Source organism: Castanea sativa, chromosome 6 (assembly GCF_040712315.1).
Source record: "Castanea sativa cultivar Marrone di Chiusa Pesio chromosome 6, ASM4071231v1".
Classification (NCBI taxonomy): domain Eukaryota; kingdom Viridiplantae; phylum Streptophyta; class Magnoliopsida; order Fagales; family Fagaceae; genus Castanea; species Castanea sativa.
Window position 1 is genome coordinate 12,569,445 of NC_134018.1, and position 22,163 is coordinate 12,591,607.

Genomic DNA, 22,163 nt, shown 5'->3' on the forward strand with positions numbered 1-22,163 from the left:
ATGCTATATGTATCTTTTCCTATCATTATATTGTATCAAAGGTTATATTCTTGTTAACCTAAGTTAAATCACTCTCTAATTTCTGCAAGGATTCTCTTTCATGCATTGTGAGTTGTGATTAAGTTTTATGCTAGCTATCAATTTACAGCACCCACCACTTTTCTTTGGGCTTGGCACCAGCTTTATATGAAGATTAGGACACTAAGCATCACACAGGCAGAGTTCCATTTGACTCTGTATGTTTCTTCTTGTTATCTTTCTGTGTGAACAAGTAGCTTGTGTTTCTATTTAATTAGGGGTCATGGGTGCAATTGCTGATTGGGTTTTTAAAATAAAGTCTTTTAGTTAAATTTTTCTTCTTTTTTCCATAATAGATAAAGATTCTTGGTCAATGTTTTGATTACAAATATGTCATCTTGGTTCATCAATTGTCAGCCCATTTCTGAATTGCCTTCTATGCTTCAAAATTAGATGGCTATTTCTTTCAAGGATCAGTTAGTTTTTCAAGTTTTCCAGATATCTCTAACTTCACTGCACTAGCTTAAAAATGATGGTAATACATTGGTTTTTATGTTAGAATGGTATCTTTGTATTTTTTTTTTCTTTACAAACTTTTATTTGATTGTAGTATCATTTTTTTTTGTTGACAACCCCCCCCCCCCCCCCCCCACCAAAAAAAAAGTTGGAAGCAAGTTGCAGGAACTGGCTCTTTCAGTATCCTTTAATGTTTTAGCATTTGATTTAATGGGGACATCATTTGATGAAAGTCATATGAGATTGGTATGGTACTGGTATATTTAACTTTTTTTGAGGCAAAAGATCTTAATATAACTCATTAGCCTTTTATGTTTTTTCTATTTTGGTACTTTTCAGTTAAAACTATTGTTGCCTTGTGGTGTACAGATTCCAATTTCTTGGAGGCCAGTTATTTAGGATCCCTCGACACTTCAAATATTTTTTGATTATTATGCAATCACTTAAAGCCATTTTCCGAAAGAGGCTTGTATTTATTATATCCCTTTTGTAAATTAACCTTTTTCTTAATAATTTTTTTAAAGCTGTCCTGGAGAGATATGTTCTTTATGCTGTATCCTGTTGCAGCATCTAACTTTACTTTCATTATTATACTTTTTCTGATCTGCAATTAAACTTTGGTTGTTGTTAATTTGTTGGGACTTATATTTTAGACATTTTAAATCCCATTTACTATTACATAGTGGTATGCCTAAATAAGGTATTCACAGATGATTCATGTCACAATTTAAATCCCATTTTGAATTGACCGCAATGTTTTTAATCATATTATTGGCTTGTTACAATTTTTGAATCCTTTTAATTTTGTTGACGCTTGACAAGTTGGCTTTTTGATGAAAGTGCATTTCCAACTTTTCCATCTTTGTGTCAAATGGTTCATTTGGAAGGAAAGGAATTACCGGACATTCAAAGGCATTGAACAACCTATGGTGGTAGTGAAGTTGATTTTTTCTTTGCACTTTGTACGATTAGATGACTACTATGGGTGGTCATTCCTTCTCTAGTTTGTTGGATCTTCTTGATTTTTCTACTTTTACATAATTTAGATGCACTTCCAGCACACTGGTGCTGTTTCCTTGTCTTTCTTTTCATGCTGATGGGCAAGTCCAAGGGGTTCTTCCTTAGAAAGATATCATTATGTTATTTTAAAAGAACTAGTTAGCTTAAAAATTATATAGTTTAGACTTCTATAGATGTGATGATTTAAACCAACATGTAAACTCTCATGGGAAGGGTTGGAAAGGGTAGTAGGGGGAGGGGGATTTAGGCTTGTTGCTTGTGAGGAGATACTTGTTGATTTCATGATGTTTTGATTGTTGTTTCCTTGCTATTTATTTGGTGGAAATTTATTTTTTAAGAATAAATTCCTTGGTTGTTTTCCTTTTTGTAGCTAATGGAAAATATGTGATGAATTTATTTAAAGCTTCATAAACATACGTCAAGACTATTGAGCCAGTGATCTTATCCCAAAAAAATATTTCTGGAAATTTTATCTAGCAAAGCAACAGGAGCCTTGGGAAAGCTAACCCATTAAAATTTAAAGAGAAATTAGTTGTTTTATTTATCTCTCAATATTATCATTTTGAAAATTGTAATTGTCAAAGTTTTTGCACATTGTAAACCAAATCATGATGGGGAGTTGGGAGAATTCATTTACATAACTGGAATGTGTTGATTACTTTAAAAAATAGGCCATTTTCGGTCATTTTAAAATTTACTTAAATATTTAACATGTATTGCCCGTCTATATACTAAAATAACAGTATATTGATTATATTTATTTATGGATCATTTTATCCCCACTGAAATTTGTTCCCTTTTGGTTTGGAGGTAGGTCTTGCTGATGATGATAATTATCATGCATTTTGTCGTCTGCTTGCCCACTCAATATATGCATTCAACTGCTTCTGATGTGCCTTATGTCACCTGTTTGGCTTAATTGCTTCCTGTTGATTGGTAATTTGCTTAATCTCAAAATAAAATATAACTATAAGATGCTTGTGTTTATAATATCCATTTTAACTATTTGGCTGGAAAAAAAAATTGAAAAGCTACACCTTTTTCACATCCAGAGTTTGTTCTCTTGTAGGACACGAACTTTTTTTTATTCTAGATGTTGTAGTTCGTCGACGTATATTTGTGTTAGTTTTTGAAAATTTTTTGGACGTAGTATAAGAGTAGTGTAATCATGAAAAGGAACTTATGGCAATGCGTATCTATCTTTGTTTTGGTGCAAAATTTTCTTTTTAAGATAAAATGTATGTATATAGATTTCCTAAATGTTTCGCTTGAAATGCCTAGCTCGACGGACAGTGTTATGTGAGTTATTATAAATTTGCTTGATGGACAGCCTATACTATGGTGGGGCTTAATTGGATGGACTATATGAGAACCATATTGCCTATATCTGATCTCTACAATTGACCTAATTTCCTTTCTGAAATTTTCCCAGAGACAATTCTAGACCCAGCATTGTAGTAAAGTTTTCAGTTTAAAGGGTAGTTGTAGAACATAATTATTGTTTTCAAGCTTTCTTGTGTGAAAATCAGTGGAACAATGTTAGTTGTATGAAAATTTATAGCAGTGTTAATTGTAGAAGGAAAAATGAGTGTGGATTTAAGACTGATTGAGTGTGTGTGTTTTTTATAAATAAAAGAACTGGAATGATGTTCCTAATACTTAAGTGCCATTTTGGCTAGTTGGCGGAAGTTAGTGTCTGTTTTAGGGGTTTTTTCACACTGTTGACATTGATCTGAGGTGTAGGGACTGTCACAATTTAGTCATCCTACCAATCTTGATTGAATTCGACTCTGGTTGGGTCATGTGAGTGGTGGTTGATGTTGATGTTAGAGAGGGTATAAATATCTAGGTCTGTGTGTGTGTGTGTGGTCACTGAAGCCTAGGAAGAGAAATGATGTTGTTGTCGGAGTTGGATAACACCGAAGTTGTGGGGAAGTTATGTCGTTGGCTGTGAAAGGGGGCTTTAGTTCTCTGATACAATGTTGTGCTTTGGGAAATGTGTTTAGGTTTAATTAATGTACCCAAACACACATATGTATTAATTTTTTTGGATACATTTTAAATGGGGAGGGGAGATTTGAACCCTGAATATCTTTGAAAAACACTAGGAAATGCTATCTGATCTAAGGGTCACTCACGCAAGTACATATATATAAGAGGTGAGTAATTTGTATTACAAATTTATTCTTCACTTATACACATTCATAACAGTTTGCATATCTTGTTGCCAGAGGTAATTATGAAGTTGGCACTGATTTACAACCCTTAAAGGAAGATGTTGGTCATAATGTCTTATGCAACAGAAACAAAGGAAGTGCTGGGTAGAGAATCATAAGAAATGAGCCCTTTAGTTGCTGGAGGAGGATTTTGTTGGAGATGTTGCCACAATGTGGACTTTTAGAGTGACCGATAATGCAATTAATATTTAGGGTTCACATGTTACTTAAAGTGAGGGATATGGTTAGTCCATTAACCAATTATTCATCCAGAGCTTATGGGGAGCTCTGTTTTTTGAGCTGGATGTATTTTATACTATTGAACTTTTAGAAGGGTGCTTTTGTCTTGGGATGAGGAGGGGTAAAGCATGAAGGGGGATATGTAGCTGATTCTATTTTTTGTTTGTTCAAGATTGAGGATGGTTTTATTCGGGTAGTTACAAGGGTGTATAAACTGAATGATGATGTGGGGAAAGCAGAAATTGGGGATTCGTAGTGGGAATAGACATGTCATATTTAATGCACTGAAGTTGGGGACATTTTATTGCATTGAGATTTTCTAGTGAGAGACATGGTTGTCTTAAATGCTGTTAGCTATTTTGTAGTTCTCTTGTTTTAAGTTAGAAAATGCATTGGTGGATATTCCCTTAAAGGGCAGCCTGTACACATTGGTCCAACAATTAATTATCTTACTTTTCTCATATGACCATAGTTCAGAACAACAGTAGAAATAACTCTCTAATAGGATGTACACCTAGAGAAAATAAAGCTCCCACAACCTGAAATCATAGACAAGGGGTCATGTCGGAGTTTTGAACTGAACAGAAAAACTTCCAAATCTGTTTCAGTGGGGGACAATTAGAATCACTCCAAATTTTTGAACAAAATGTGGGGGGGGGGGGGGTGTTGGGCCATTGTGGGGTCTGATTTCTATAAGGGGAACTTCTGACTTCCATTATATTTTGTCTATTTTCTCTTATTTTTTGGTGAGCAGAGTCACTGATGGTTACGTGAAATCGTTAATGCTGATGGTTATACTGATTTGATATGCTTAATAGCAGACTTTACGCTGAAGTCTCTTCGTTCCTGACAGGTTTATTTATCTACCATAACTTTTGAGTATTTTTTATGAAGAAATTATGGAATTTGATTTTATTATGGATAGATTTAATGAAATTCCTTGTCTGAATTGATGAATTCAATATCTTTTACCAGTGGGCTGCCGGTTTATTACCTTTTAAGGCTGTGGTCAAGATTCATCACATATATACGGTTTTTGATTCCTGAAACAGCAAACCTGCTGGATGAATATGCACCCAAGGTTGTAGAAGGTTTCATTTTTACAAGATTCGATTCATTGCAGGTGAGATAGCAGCTATAATTTTATCTGTGATGCAATGCTTTCATTTTCAGTAAGTAAATTTTTACATTACTTTTTGTTTCATTTAGCTGCTACTGTCTGAATTTTCTGATGAACTCTCTGAGGATCCACTTGATAATGCTGAACTCATTCAGGATTAACTTGATTTTGTTCCTTACCTTTGCAGATTTCAGGTTTGGAAAACACGCTCAAATCAAGAATACTTTTGAAAAGTTTTACATTTCATTTTTGGTTAAACTAAACTACCCTTAAAATTTCTCAAAAATTGCTGATGAATTTGACTTTAACCCCATCTTTTCTTGCGTGAATTGCAGTTTGAAAATTCTGGTATGTATACTTTTAACTCCCTTTCCTCATTTTCTCTTCCTTTCTGCAATAATCTATATATAATATAACATGATATAATATATTATAATATAAAAGTGAATCTTTTCACTTTTCTTTGACCACTTCTTATTGTGCCATGTGGCTATACAAATTCAGGCCACATATACTTTTAAAAACACTGACCAAATGTGCCTGTTTGTTTTGCCGATTAAACGAACAGTTTCAGTACACATTTCAGTAAATCTAAAATGAAACATATCTACTCGCCGTTTCAGAACCACCGTAAAATAGAAGCGTGTATTATCCAACGGATAGATAAAATTTCATACTATCATAACTTGTCATCCCAAAAGACATTGCCTAAACTAAAAACGCTTCTACAAAGTTAAATAAATTCCATTAGAAGCGTTCTTACCAATTCACTGCTTCAAACACCATTATAATCTCTGAGTGTCGCTTAAAACCCGTATATCTTCTTCTGCTTTGCACAAATCTCAAATAAACACTTTGAAACCACAGAAATCCCCACTCAGATCCAAGAGACCACCTCTCATGGCATTTACAAGGTCTAGGTTGGCATTTACAATGTCTGCGTAGTGTTCGTGATCTCCCTTTTTGGCAAGAGAACAAATGGGACATTGGGAAAGATCAAGTTTCAGGGACTAAGACGGTTCTCTTGGAGAGAGGCTATGGTTATTTTTCTTAATGATTTTCGCCATAATCATCTTGCCGTTGAGGAGATGATATGGTATGTTGGGTTTGGTGTTTGATTTTGCCATTACTCTTGCTCTGCGTTGCTTTTATGATTAATTCAATTAAATCTTCAACTTAGATGATAAAGCATTGGAAGTGATGCATGTCTGATCTTGCTCATGCAAAGTATTTTATTTAATTTTATTTCTGATTGGTTACCAGGATAAATGAGTGGGAGGGATTAGAAATTTAGGTCTTCATAATATGTTCTTTTAGGGGGTCTGTCATCTCTTCTTATTTCTTATGATATCACTTGTCCGACTTCCTTTGACCATGTCAACTGGTGGTTAGATGAACTCCAATCTACATATTTATATTTATTTTGTTTATTTTCATATTTTTGATTGAAAGGTGAATCTTGGGTTTGTGGTTCCTATCAAATTGAGATGGATGTGTACTTCTTTAGTATTTTTCTACTCTTCTGCCAATGAGGTCTTCCTCCTCTAATACAAATGGATAGTGAGTAGGCAATTTTCACATTTGAGCATAATACTATTGGATACTGACACTTTTGCACATTCTTAATCTAATAGAAACTTTAACTCTCACATATACCAACATTACAGTTTATTTATTTTGTTATTAAACTGTTTGTCTTTCTTACAAATAAACAATGGATGTGGTACTGATCATTTGCTATTTCAGTAAAGCACTGATTCATAGATTCATATGAATGCATGCTAATTATTGAATTAAATCTTAAATAATTGTTGATGCATTTGCGTCACTTGGGTCGAAGGTTCAGAGAGGTACATTTTAGAGGTATGGCTTCTTTGGGTGTATTTTTTAAATTTTTGAGAAAACAATCATATTGACAGATGGATAAGGATATATTAGCAAGTGCATTTGTCCATAGAGAATGGACATTGGAAGCTTCAAGGAGGCTGAAAATAATTATAAATGAATCAATACAATTCCATTAGTCAATTTGTATTTACGAATCATTACATTCTAGGTCTTTGAGAAAATTATGATCTATGTTCAAAGAAGATGAAGATTACAAATAAATTGAGCACCCTATTTTAGAGAGAGGGCTATCACGTAAATAGCTTCTGATAATAATCACTCCCTCTTTGCATTTTTTTTTTTTTTTTGTTGAGAAACCTCTCCCATTTAAAGTTGGTTGGCCAATCTTTAATTCTATTAATGATGGATTTAGAATGTCAGGTTAGTTTGTGATAACATGGTTTTAAGTTGCAGAAGTATCTAACACATGATTTATCATATATATTTTGAATTTTAGGTAATGCAACTGCTGCAAATGCTTAGTTACTTAAAAAGATTAATAGAGAAAGACAAAAGGACATGTAGTATGTTATTCAGCTGATGGTATGGCTAATAGAGTGAATCAAGGCAAGTTATTTTTTTTTGGCAAATTGTTAATTGAGCTGAAAGCAACTTCTAAATTGATTTCTATTTGTAATATTGTACTTTATGTATATACTAATGCTTCTCCTGTAACTTTCAATTCCAATTTAGTAAAAATTAATTTGCTAACATCTCTGGTACAGGAGCTCTTAGATGCTGAGCCACCATGTTCTGTCTTGATTTCCTCGTGTGACTCCTATGGATTTGTTGTGCTAGAGAAATCATGATCCACTCCCAACACTTTGTGATCATGGTTTAGTGTATCAAAAGTTTGTTTTTTCTTATATTTATCATTAATATTTGTTTGCACCGCACTTGCATCAAGTCTCATCATAGAACTCATGTTTGTTTAAGCCAGGTGATGAACTTTTTTTCTTTTTCGATTTTTGTTTTTTTGGTTTTGTCTTGTTTTGTTTTTTTTTTTCTTTATTTCTTTCCTCCTTATTTTTTAAAATGATTGATTATAGGAAATATATATCATTATTTTCTCCTGTGGCATATTTGTTTTCTTGTTGTGTTAGGTTGTTAGTACAGGACTTTTTATATAATATAACATTTTGGTTACATTATTATAGTGGCATTTTGTCATTATCATCGTTATAAATAATTTTATGCATTGATTTGTTTCGGTCTTTTGGGTTGATGCTAATTATCTAGCTAATTGGTAATCACATTGTCTCTTGGTCTAAACTACTAGGGCTGACTTGGGCTAAAAGGCATATTCGAAACCAAATTCAAGTTTTGGACAATTGCCTACAGGCCTTTTATGATAAGTAATAAAATTGTATTAAAGCATAGAAACCTCCTCATGTATATATATGGTGTATACGTAGATAGCCTAAAGAATTACAAAGGATGATAGTTATAATGATAGTTGTCAGTCTTGTACGATACTCGATATGTATGGTTATAATCAGGTTTAGAAAAGATGCATTGGGAATACTTTTGAAAAGTTTTACATTTCATTATTGGTTAAAGTAAACAACACTTCAATTTTTTCAAAAATTGCTGATGAATTTGATTTTATCACCATCTTTTCTTGCGTGTATTGCAGTATGAAAGTTGTGGCATGTATATAATGGAGATTATGGAGCCTATCTTGCAATTGTATGTGGTACTGAATTGAATACTTCCTTTTACCCAGTTTTTCTTTCTGCAATAATTTGATATTACATGTAATTTGCTTTGTATAGGATGGACCGAACCTTCAATGCGGTGCAGATAACATTCAAGTCTCTTTGGCTGAATTCAAACTTGCTTGGATAGTGCATATTGTTGCTGCTGTTCTCAAGACTTTGCAAATTTCTGGCCACAAGTTACGTTTTTATTGCTGATTACAATTATAGCTTTCAGGAGAAAATTGTGTATCTCATCAGGCCCTTTTGCTTCTCTATTCCAGTGGAGAATTGCAGAAGTATTTGGCTGTTGATAAATGTGACAGACAGTGGGTGGTTTACACAGTCAGGTTTGTCATTAACCCGAGTTTGCTTTTTTTTTTTAATATTTTTTTTTGCTTTCAGATATTTTCAGAAGAATTTAAAAATGCAGTATTTATTGTGTGGAATTGTTGCATTTTATATCCATTTTTTTTCCTTCTTAAACATGTTTTTATAAACTTCAACATGTCATCTTTGTATTTGGAGCTTGGGAGTTATAAGTTTATATTAAATAGTTCTCTCATATATGGTTGTTGTAAAGGGATATCTCAGGCAATTCGTTAGTGGAGTCTATTAATCATGTGTTACCCGTATCGAGTTGTATCTACGCCTGTTGCTACTAGTAGTGTGATAAAGCTTATTGTTTGAGGTCTGGATATGACTTCAGGAATCAATATGAGGTCTAAAGTAACTTGCTTGACCAGTCGCAATTGTAGGACATTATGAAGTATATGTTACTATTTTGTTATCTGACCTCATTAATAATCCACATTTTGAAACTTCTAATCCCCGGTCTTTGCATAAAGTCAGGTTGGTAGCCAGTTTGACTCAAATGATCTGAGGTGTCATTAGCATTGTAAAATACCTGGAATGCTACTTCAGTTTTTCCTTTTTGGAATAGTTAAGCCAAACTTTTACAATAATGTACTACCAGGTTATAAATAAACTTCTTGGGTACAGACTGACTAGATTTGGTTTTGGACTCGACATTTGGAGATTATATAATTATTTTCCCACTTAGACCATAGCCCGATTTGACTGGTTGCCACTTGTTCTGAGTAATATAAATGTGAGGGACAAATTAGAAAACATTATAGAAATAGTATGTGTTGTTTTGGGCTAAGAAATTTTAGTCCTAAACACTTCCTGAAGATTAACACTAATCAAATTGTATTGCACTTGGTGTTAGTTACCTCCAATTAAGTTGAACCAACTGTGAGTCTTACATGTGAAAGAAGTTCAGAGAAAAGGGCTTCTTGCATTTTGGAACTTTTACTTGGTTTTCATCTTTTAAATTTTATGGTGATCATTTTCATATGATCCATTCTTGAAAGATAATTTATCATTTACTACTATCTATTTCTTTTTTGTGAAGAGTGTGATGCATGTTGTGGCTGAGTTGTAGCTTAAATGGCACTTACTCCCCTCTTAAGAAGGTGTGGAGGTGAGGATGCTTTTGTTGAGAGAGAGAGAGAGAGAGAGAGTGGATGTGATTTCTACCTTGTTAGTTGTCTTCTTTTTTTAATTCTTAATGCAGTATGCTATACAACTGGATTCTTCTCCTGCTGCTATTAATGTTATTGCTACTGTCATTTAGCCTATATGTTAATCTCTGGATTATTATTGAACACCATTTCTGAGTTTTGATGTTTGCAACAAAGTTGACCTTGTTTTATTATATCACACATTTATCTTGTTACAAAATTATCTATGACATGGGTGTGGATATCCATAAGAGTTCCATTGGAAGCAGCCCCATTCAAATCAATTTTGTGGGGTATCCTGAGCTATGAAGCACGGGTGCGTTTCGGGATTCGGGTGCGGGAGCGGGTGCGGGTGCGGGTGCGGGACTCGGCAATTTTTGAAAAAGTAGGGTGCGGGTGCGGCGATTAAAAAATTATTAAGAATATTTTTATTTATATTTTTAATATATTGCTAAACATACTTTTTTTCACATTATATAATATATACCAAATTTAAGAGCAATGATAAATAATAACTAGAATATAGAGAATAGGAGAGAGCCTAGCTGAAGAGTGAAGGTAGAGAGTGGGAGAGAGGCGCAAGAAAAATGAAGAGGGAGAGGGTTGGTTCTTGGTTTTTTTCCAAACGGTGTGTTTGCACCTTTTTTTTTTTTTTTTTTTCAGCCATACGCACCTGTTGTTGTTTTTTTTTTTTTTTTTTGAATTTCGGCCGGACCGATTTCACCCGATACGGACCGATTCGGGCCAAATCGGTGCGAATCGGCCCGATTTTGCGCGCGTCGGCCCGAATCGGCGCCGTATCGGCGCGAATCGCGCCGAAAAAACTAATTTTTTAATGCCCGACGCGGCACGGACGCGCAGGCAGCGGCGTCGCCTGCGCGTCCCCGCGTCGGACGCAGGTGCGGCGGCCCAAACGCCGCACCCGTGCTTCCCAGATCCTGAGACTAAAGGACTAATGTCTTCATCATGAGTCTTTTAATACCCTCCCCAAAGATGTGCAATAAAGAATAGAATCGAAAACCTTGCTTGTTTGCGGCCAGTTCTTGTGGCTTTGGTTATCTTTTTCACTTCCATTTTAATCACTGATCATTTAAATCTTATTAGAATGATCCACTGGGTAATGTCATAGTGCAATAATAAATGATCCACCGTCAGAGCTTTTCATATACATGCAACACCAATGTACTAAATTGTTTCATCTTTTCATGAGATTATCACAAGTTAGAAGCTTCTTGTAATTTGCTGTCAACACAAAGAATGCAATCCTTTTAGAAGCCTTGGCACATGAATACTTATATATGGAGAATGCGTATCAGTGGCATAATATGATTGCACATTGAACCTACCATTCATATTATTACAAAAACAACAAAGCCTTACTCATAAAATTTTGTAATGAAGATTATTTTTCTATTCATATATATATATATATATATATATTTTTCCCCGTCCTGGATTTTGTAGTGAATGTTATTTTTCTAGGATAGAATGTAAACTCTTTATTTCTTGTTTTACCACCTTTATGGATAGTATGCGGTGATCTTTTAATTGAGCAAGTGGGTTGCTTTGAGCAATGTAAATTTATTGAAAGGAGTTGGTTTTACATCAGATCAGCTTTTGGCTGTCTTCTTTGACAATCCAATCTACATCTTATCTGATATTTATTGGGTCCTTGTCTTTTTGACTGGTTGGTTGTTCTTGACTGATTGGGAGTGGAGGAATGCTTGAATTTCCAAAGAACTTATTATGTTCTATCTTTTGTTATGTGATATTTTTTTGTCTAGAATTGGGAACTTAATGTCCTCTATTTTCAGTTGTAGTCAGTTTGTAAAATGAATGTGTTGAGGTGATTCCTGGGCTATACGCTGACAAGTTTGTTCTTAATATTATTGAAAATAATATTGATGATAAATTTTGGTTGCTTACGTTCTTATTGTCTTGATATTCTGCTTATACCACTTGACAGATATCGTTTTATTGTAATTTCAGTTCAACTCAACCTGACTAAGTCCTAATCACAAATAATTCGCGGTTGACTATATGTATCTTTTCCTATCATTATATCGTATCGAAGGTACCCTCTTGTTAACTTGAGTTAAATCACTCTCTAATTTGTGCAAGGATTCTCATTTATGCATTGTGAGTTGTGACTAAGTTTTATGCTAGCTATCAATTTGCTGCACCCCCACTTTTCTTTGGGCTCAGTACCAGCTGTATATAAAGATTAGGACACTAAGCATCACACAGGCAGAGTTCCATTTGACTCTGAACGTTTCTTCTTGTTATAAATGTTTTGATTACAAATATGTCATCCTGGTTCATCAATTGTCAGCCCAATTCTGGGTTGCCTTCTATGTGTCAACATAAGATAGCTATTTCTTTCAAGGATCAGTCACTTTTTCAAGCTTTCCAGGTATCTCTAACTTCACTGCACCAACTTAAAAATGATGGTAATACACTGATTTTTATGTTAGTATGGTATCTTTACAAACTTATATTTGATTGTAGTATCAAATTTTTTTGTTGAACCCCCCCCCCCCCTCCCACCCCAAAAAGAAAGGTTGGAAGCAAGTTGCATTCATTGGCTCTTTCAGTATCCTTTAATGTTTTATCATTTGATTTAATGGGGACATCATTTGTGGAAATTCAGATGAGATTGGTAAGGTACTGGTACATTTAACTTTTTTGAGGCCAACGATCTTGATGTAACTCATTAGCCTTTTATGTTTTTTCTATTTTGGTACTTTTTAGTTAAAACTATTGTTGCCTTGTGGTGTATAGGTTCCAATTTCTTGGAGGCCAGTTATTTAGGATCCCTTGATACTTTAAATATTTTTTGATTATTATGCAATCACTTAAAGCCATTTTTCGAAAGAGGTTTGTATTTATTATATCCCTTTTGTAAATTAACCTTTTTCTTAATAATTATTTTAAAGCTGTCCTGGAGAGATATGTACTTTATGCTTTATCCTGTTGCAGTATCTAACTTTACTTTCATTATTATAGTTTTTCTGATATTCAATTAAGCTTTGGTTATTAATTTGTTGGGACTAATATTTTAGACATTTTAAATCCCATTTACTATTACATGGTGGTATGCCTGAATAAGGTATTCACAGATGATTCAAGTCACAATTTAAATCCCATTTTGTTTTGACCACGATGTTTTCAATCATACTATTGGCTTGTTACAAATTTTGAATCCTTTTAATTTTGTTGATGCTTGACAAGTTGGCTTTTTGACGACAGTGCATTTCCAACTTTTCCATCTTTGTGTCAAATGGATCATTTGGAAGGAAAGGAATTACTGGACATTCAAAGGCATTGAACAACCTATGGTGGTAGTGAAGTTGATTTTTTCTCTGCACTTTGTACGATTGGATTGCTACTATGGGTGGTTATTTCTTCTCTAGTTTGTTGGATCTTCTTGATTGTTCTACTTTTACATAATTTAGATTCACCTCCAGCACACTGGTGCTGTTTCCTGTCTTTCTTTTCATGTTAATGGGCAAGTCCAAGGAATTTATCAAAAAAAGTTAATGGGCAAGTCCAAGGGGTTCTTCCTTAGAAAGATATCATTATGTTATTTAAAAAAAAACTAGTTAGCTTTAAAATTTTTATAGTTTAGACTTCTTTAATGCTATGTTTGGATGTTGGGAGAAGGAGGGAGAGTAGAGTAGAGGGAGGGAGAGTAATTAAATTACTTTGTTTGGATGTTTTTTTAAGGAAGGAGGGAGAGAGATTTGGAGGGCTTTAGAGGGAGGGGTTTAGACTACTTCTAACCCTCATTTTTAATTCCCCCTAATTGGAGAGATTTGGAGGGAGAGTAGAGCATAAAAATGCTTGACCAAATGAATTACCAAATTTGCCCTTACTATATTAACAAAATTACAAATGAAAAGACTAATTATTCCCTTTTCCCTTACTTAATTTTAAAAACATCCAAATAAGGTGGATGATAACCATTCCCTTTTACTCTCTTCTCTACTACTCTCATTCCCTCTACTCTCCTCTCTCTCAAAACTTCCAAACATAGCATAAATGTGATGAGTTAAATCCAACATGTAAACTCTAATCACTAATGGGAAGGGTTGGAAAGGGTAGTAGGGGGAGGGTGTTGTAGCCTTGTCGCTTGTGAGGAGATACTTGTTGATTTCATGAGAGAAGTCATTCTTACTCTATGCTTGCAAACAAACCATTCGAACAATAACCATGATGTTTTGATTGTTGTTTCATTTAGGATATATTTTGTTATCTTGCTATTTATTTGTGGAAATTTATTTCGTAAGAATAAATACCTTGCTTTTTTTCCTTTTTGTAGCTAATGGAAAATATGTGATGAATTTACTTAAAGCTTCATAAACATATGTCAAGACTATTGAGCCAGTGGTCTTTTCCCAAAAAATATTTCTGGAAATTTTATCTAGCAAAGCAACAGGAGCCTTGGGATAGCTAACCCATAAAAAATTAAAGAAAAGTTAGTTTTTTTTTTTTTTAATCTCTCAATATTATCATCATGAAAATTGTTTTTTGCACATTGTGAACCAAATCATGATGGGGAGTTGGGAGAATTCATTAATATAACTGGAATGTGTTGATTACTTTGAAACATAGGCTGTTTTCGGTCATTTTAAAAATTACTTAAATATTTAACATTTATTGCCCATCTAAATACTAAAATAATAGTATATTGATTATATTTATTTATGGATCATTTTATCCCCACTGAAATTTGTTCCCTTTTGGTTTGGAGGCAGGTCTTGCTGATGATGATAATTATTATGCATTTGTCGACTGCTTGGCCACTTTAAAGTGAATTATCAGGTGACTTGACTATATGCTCACTCAATATATGCATTCAACTGCTTCTGTTGTGCCTTATGTCGTCTGTTTGGCTTAATTGCTTCCTGTTCATTGGTAATTTGCTTCTCAAAATAATATATAACTATAAGATGCATGTGTTTATAATATCCATTTTAACTATTCGGCTGAAAATAATTGAAAAGCTACATCTTTTTCACATCAAGAGTTTGTTCTCTTGTAGGACAAGAACATCGTTTTATTCTAGATGTTGGTTTTTGTGGACATATATTTGTGTTATTTTTTGAAAATTGTTTGGAGGAAGTATAAGAGTAGTGTAATCATGAAAAGGAACTTATGGCAATGCATATCTATCTTTGTTTTGGTGCAAAATTTTCTATTTGAGATAAAATATAAGTACATAGATTTCCTAAATTTTCTTCTCTGCTTCAGAAATGGCGGACAGAAGGCGCAGCAGGAAGACACCTCTGAGCCTCAACGATCGCCATTATTGTCTTCTCCAGGATCTCTCCTTTCCTCCAAGCACTCTTTTGGTACTCGCTACTTCATATATCTCTCTCTCTAAGAAATTATTCAAAATTTACCCAAATTATTGAATACTGTGTCTACCGTAGACGATGATGGTATTCCCCTCACCGATTTCAATTCTCCTCCACTCCGTACTCCTCTCTTTCGCTCTCCTCTCTTTTTTTCTATAAATATTTTTGAATTTTTTAAGGGTAAATGTTGATTAGTTTATTGTATAGAAGTAGGAGAAGCGAAGCCATCGTTTGTCATCGAAGGCGATGATAATATTCCTGATGAATCTGATTCTTTTCTCGGTATTTCTTTATTTTATCCCTTTTTTATCTTGTACGCCATGGGTATGTATAAATTTATGTATGAAAGAAAGTGTTTTTGTTGTTTTATTATGCGACTGATTTTGAGTGGGTTTGTAGGGAAAGAGATGAAGCCAGCGGAGGTTAAGATTGATGGTAGACAGCATCCATGTAAAGTTTCGACTTGAGATAATGAAAACTATATGGTTGGCTTTATCGACCGTATTGTCGATTTTTGTTGTTGGTTAATGAAAATCGACATTACGGTCGATTAACCCAACTAAATAGGATAGAATGGTGAAGAAGAATACATGTGCTCAATCTCAATTAGATGGTTAAAGTTCTATAGTTGGTTTAAGATTCATTCATTTTTTGTGTGCAGAATTTAATAACTATCGTGAATTTTAATTAGAAATTATGTGTTAATATATTTGTTAAGTAAATAGTTTAAGATTCATTTACTGTTAAGAAAAAGTTTACAAGTTTGATAAATTTAGATAATGAAGAAAAAAAAAACGGAAGTGGATGAAGTTACTTTTCATCTAGTGGAATGTGCTTAGTTTTTCTGGTTCTAAAACTGGTAATTTAGTTACTTTTCTCTTTTAGTGGTACTTTGAGATAAAGTTTTACTTTGTTTTAGCTTCTGTGCTTTTAAATAGTTTCATTATAAGATTGGGAAAAAAAAAAAATCAGAAAATAGATGGTGAGATTACTTCTGTGTTGGCTATGCCTATGGAATTTTGGAACATGGATATTCTGAGTTATCCTTTAGAATCTTGATGAGACTTTTCTTGTCTGTTCTATTAAGTTTTTGAAGTAATGATGTCTGTCGGTTAATTTTACAATTCACAATGTTAATTGCTGTATTTTATTATTCAAAACCTCATTAAAAAGGTTAATATTACCAAAAATAGTAATAAATGAGGCAGAGGCAGAAATTTGGCAAGTTTTTGGGTTTCACCGTTAATATTTGTGAGTGTGGATGACTTTCAACTAACATTGATGGTCACCGTTTTCATAAATTGTTTCTTTTGATCACATCTCTTGATTATTTCCAAACTTGACCGAACTGCACTTTCTCTGAAGGAAACTATCTTATAAAATATCTGGCAACCAGAGGACCTGCCTGGGAGCCTTTTGTGGTTGGATCCCTAATCCAACTACTTTTTCGTGTTACAAAGTTTGGGTGGCTTGATGATGATAGATTCAAAGAGGCGATGAAATTTTTAAGCCAGGTGATGATTTTTTTTTTCCTTTTTTGATTTTTTTTCTTTCCTCCTTATTTTTTAAAATGATTGCTTCTAGGAAATCTATACCATTATCTTCTCCTATGGCATATTCGTTTTCTTGTTGTGTTAGGTTGTTAGTACAGGACTTTTTGTGTAATATAACATTTTGGTTACATTATTATAGTTGTATTTTGTCATCATCATCATCATCATAGATAATTGTATGCATTGATTTGTTTAGGTCTTTTGATTTGATACCGATTATCTAGGTATTTGGTAATCACCTTGTCACTTGGTCTAAACTACTAGGGCTGACTTGGGCTAAAAAGCATATTCAAACCCAAATTCAAGTTTTGGACAATTGCCTACAGCCCTTTTATGATAAGTAATAAAATTGTGTAAAAGCATAGGAACCTCCTTATGTGTATATATGCTTTCATCAAGCACCATATCATTGTGCCATTGGTTTGAAGATATTGAATCAGCTTGTTTCTTTCTGAAACATGGAGAAGTTCTTTCTGACATCTCATGATGTCATTTGTGCTGAGGCAGTAGTGTTATTAATATATATATATATATATATATATATATATATATATATATATATATATTCCCGTCTTGAATTTTGTAGTGAAGGTTATTTTTCTTGGATAGAATGTAAACTATTTATTTCTTGTTTGATAACGTTTATAGACAGTCTGGTTGTGATCTTTTAATTGAGGAAGCAGGTTGCTTTGAACAATGTAAAATTATTGAAAGGAGTTGGTTTTATGTCAGATCCTGTTGTGGCCGATTTTTCTTCGACAATCCAGTTTGCTTCTTATCTGATATTTATTGGCTAATTGTCTTTTTGGCTGGTTGGCTGTTCTTAACTGATTTGGAGTGGAGGATTTCTTGAATTTCCAAAGAACTAATACTGTTCTATCTTCTGTTATGTGATAATTTTTTGTCTAGAATTGGGAACTTAATGTCCTCTATGTCAGTTGTTGCCAGTGTGTAAAATGAACGTGTTGTGGTGATAGCTGGGCTGTGCTTTGACAAGTTTTTTCTTAATATTACTGAAAATAATAATGAAGATGAATTTTGGTTGCTTACATGCTTATAGTCTTGATATTCTGATTATACCACTTGACAGATGTCATTTTATTGTAATTTTGATTGAACTCAACTTGACTAAGTCTTAATTCCAACTAAATTATGGTTGACTATATATATCTTTTCCTATCATTATATAGTATCGAAAGTTATACTCTTGTTAACCTGAGTTAAATCACTCTCTCATTTGTGCAAGGATTCTCATTCATGCATTGTGAGTTGTGACTTTGTTTATGCTAGCTATCAATTTACAGTACCCGCCACTTTTCTTTGGGCTTGGTACCAGTTGTATATAAAGATTACGACACTAAGCATCACACAGGCAGAGTTTCATTTGACTCTGAACGTTTCTTCTTGTTATCTTTCTGTGTGAACGAGCAGCCTGTGTTTATATTTAATTAGGGGTCATGGGTGTAATTGCTGATCAGGTTTTTAATATAATTTTTTTTTTCCATAATAGATAAAGATTCTTGGTCAATGTTTTGATTACAAATATGTCATCTTGGTTCATTAATTGTCAGCCCAATTCTAGATTGCCTTCTGTGGTTGAACATAAGATAGCTATTTCTTTCAAGGATTAGTCAGTTTTTCAAGTTTTCCAGGTATCTCTAACTTCACTGCACCAACTTAAAAATGATGGTAATACACTGATTTTTATGTTAGAATGGTATCTTTGCACTGATTTTTTATCTGGATAATACACTGATTTTTCAAGTTCTTCTGACTTCTATTATATTTTTGTTTATTTCCTCTAATGTTTTGGTGAGCACAGTCACTGATGGTTACCCGAACTTGTTAATGCTGATGGCTTTACTGATTTGATATGCTTAATAGCAGACTTCATGTTAAAATCTCTTCATTCCTGGAAGGTTTATTTATCTCCCATAACTTTTGAGTATTTTTTATGATGAAATTATGGAATTTGATTCTATTATGAATAGATTTAATGAAATTCCTTGTCTCTATTGATGAATTCGATATCTTTTACAAGTGGGCTGGCTGTAATGTTTATCACCATTTAAGGCTGTGGTCAAGATTGATCCTACATATACAGTTTTTTGAAGACTGACACAGCAAACCTGCTGGATGAAAATGCACCCAAGATTATAGAAGGTTTCATTTCTTCAAGACTTGATTCTTTGCAGGTGAGAAAGCAGCTATAATTTTAGCAGTGTTGCAATGCTTTAATTTTCAGTAAGTAAATTTTTACATTACGTTTTGTTTCAGTTAGCTGCTACTGTCTGAATTTTCTGATGAACTCTCTGAGGATCCACTTGATAATGCTGAACTCATTCAGGATCAACTTGATTTCGTTCCATACTTTTGAAAAGTTTTACATTTCATTTTTGGTTAAACTAAACTACCCTTCAAATTTCTCAAAAATTGCTGTTGAATTTGACTCTAACACCATCTTTTCTTGCGTGAATTGCAGTATGAAAATTGTGGTATGTATATAATGAAGATTATAGAGCCTATCTTGCAATTGTTTGTGGTACTCTATTGAATACACCCTTTCCTCATTTCCTCTTCCTTTCTGCAATGCTATATTGATATATATATATATATATATATATATATATATATATATATATATATATATATATATATAAAGTGAAACTTTTGACTTTTCTTTGACCACTTCTTATTGTGCCATGTGGCTATATGCAAATTCAGGCCACATATACTTTTAAAAACAATGCCCAAATGTGCCTGTTTGTTTTGCCGATTAAACGAACAGGTTCAATATAGATTTCAGTAAATCTAAACTGAAACATATCTACTCACTGTTTCAGACCCACTGTAATATTCAACAGATGGATAAAATTTCTTATTAACATAACTTGTCATCCCAAAAGACATTGCCTAAACTATCAACGCTTCAACAAAGTTAAATAAATTCCATTAGAAACGTTTGTACCAATTCACTGCTTCAAACACCATTATAATATCTGGCTGTCGCTTGAAACCCATATTTCTTCTTCTTTGCACAAATCTCAAATGAACACTTTGAAACCACAGAAATCCCTACTCAGATCCCAGAGACCACCTCTCATGGCATTTACAAGGTCTGGGTTGGCATTTACAATGTCTGCATAGCGTTTGTGATCTCCCTTTTCGGCAAGAGAACAAATGGGACATTGGGACAGTTCAAGTTTTAGGGACTAAAACGGTTCCGTTGGAGAGAGGTTACGGTTATTTTTCCCAATGGGTTTTTGCCAGAATTCTTGCCACTGGGAGACAATATGGTATGTTGGGTTTGGTGTTTGATTTTGCCATTACTCTTGCTCTGCGTTGCTTTTATGATTATTCCAATTAATTCTTCAAATTAGATGATAAAGCATTGGAAGTGATGCATGTCTGATCTTGCTCATGCAAAGTATTTTATTTAATTTTATTTCTGATTGGTTACTAGGATAAATGAGTGGAAGGGATTAGAAATTTAGATCTTCATAATATGTTCTTTAGGGGGTCTGTCATCTCTTCTTAGTTCTCATGATATCACTTGCCTGAATACGTTTGACCATGTCAACTGGTGGTTAAATGAACTCCAGCATACATACTTATATTTATGTATTTTGTTTATGTTCATATTTTTGATTGAAAAGTGAATCTTGGGTTTGTGGTTCCTATCAAATTGAGATGGATGTGTACTTCTTTAGTGTTTTTCTACTCTTCTGCCAATGAGGTCTTCCTCCTCTAATTCAAATGGATAGTGGATAGTGAGTAGGCAATTTTCACATTTGAGCATAATACTATTGGATACTTACCCTTTTGCAGATTCTAAGTCTAATAGAAATCTTAACTCTCACATATACCAATTTTACTGTTTATTTATTTTGTTATTAAACTGTGTCTTTTTAATAAATAAACAATCAATGTGATATTGATGGTTTGCTATTTCAGTAAAGCACTGATTCATAGATTTCATATGAATGCATGCTAATTATTGACTTAAATCTTAAATAATTGTTGATGCATTTGCGTCACTTGGATTGAAGGTTCAGAGAGGTAAATTTTCGAGGTATGACTTCTTTGGGTGTATATTTTAAATTTTTGAGAAGACAATCATAGTGACAGATGGATAAGGATACATTAGTAAGTGCATTTGTCCATAGAGAATGGATATTGGAAGCTTCAAGGAGGCTGAAAATAATTATAAATGAATTACAATTCCATTAGTCAATTTGTATTTATGAATCATTACATTTCTTGGTCTATGAGAAAATTATGATTTATGTTAAAAGAAGATGAAGATTATAAATAATTGAACATCCCATTTTAGGAAGAGGGCCAACACATAAATAGCTTCTGATAATAATCTCTCCCCCTTTGCAGTTTTTTTTAGAAATCTCCCCCTTTGCAGTTGATTGGCCAATCTTTAATTCTATTAATGATGGTTGTAGAATGTCAGGTTAGTTGGTGATAACATGGTTTTTAAGTTGCTGAAGTATCTAACATATGATTTATCATATATATATTTTGAATTTGAGGTAATGCAACTGCTACAAATGCTTCGTCACATAAAAAGATTAAGAGAGAAAGACAGAAGGATATGTGTAGTATGTGATTCAGCTGACGGTGTGGCTGATAGAGTGAATCAAGGCAAGTTATTCTTTTAGGCAAATTGTTAATTGAGTCAAAAGCAACTTTTAAATTGGGTTCTATTTGCAATATTGTACTTTATGTATATACTAATGCTTATCCTGCAACTTCCAATTCCAATTTAGTAAATATTAATTTGCTAACATCTCTGATACAGGAATTCATAAATGCTGAGCCACCACGTTCAGTCTTGATTTCCTCTTATGTGACTCCTATGGATTTGTTGTGCTAGAGAAATCATGATCCACTCCCAACACTTTGTGATCATGGTTCAGTGTATCAAAATTTTTTTTAAAATTTTTTTTTTCCTTATATTTATCATTAATATTTGTTTGCACCGCACTTGCATCAAGTCTC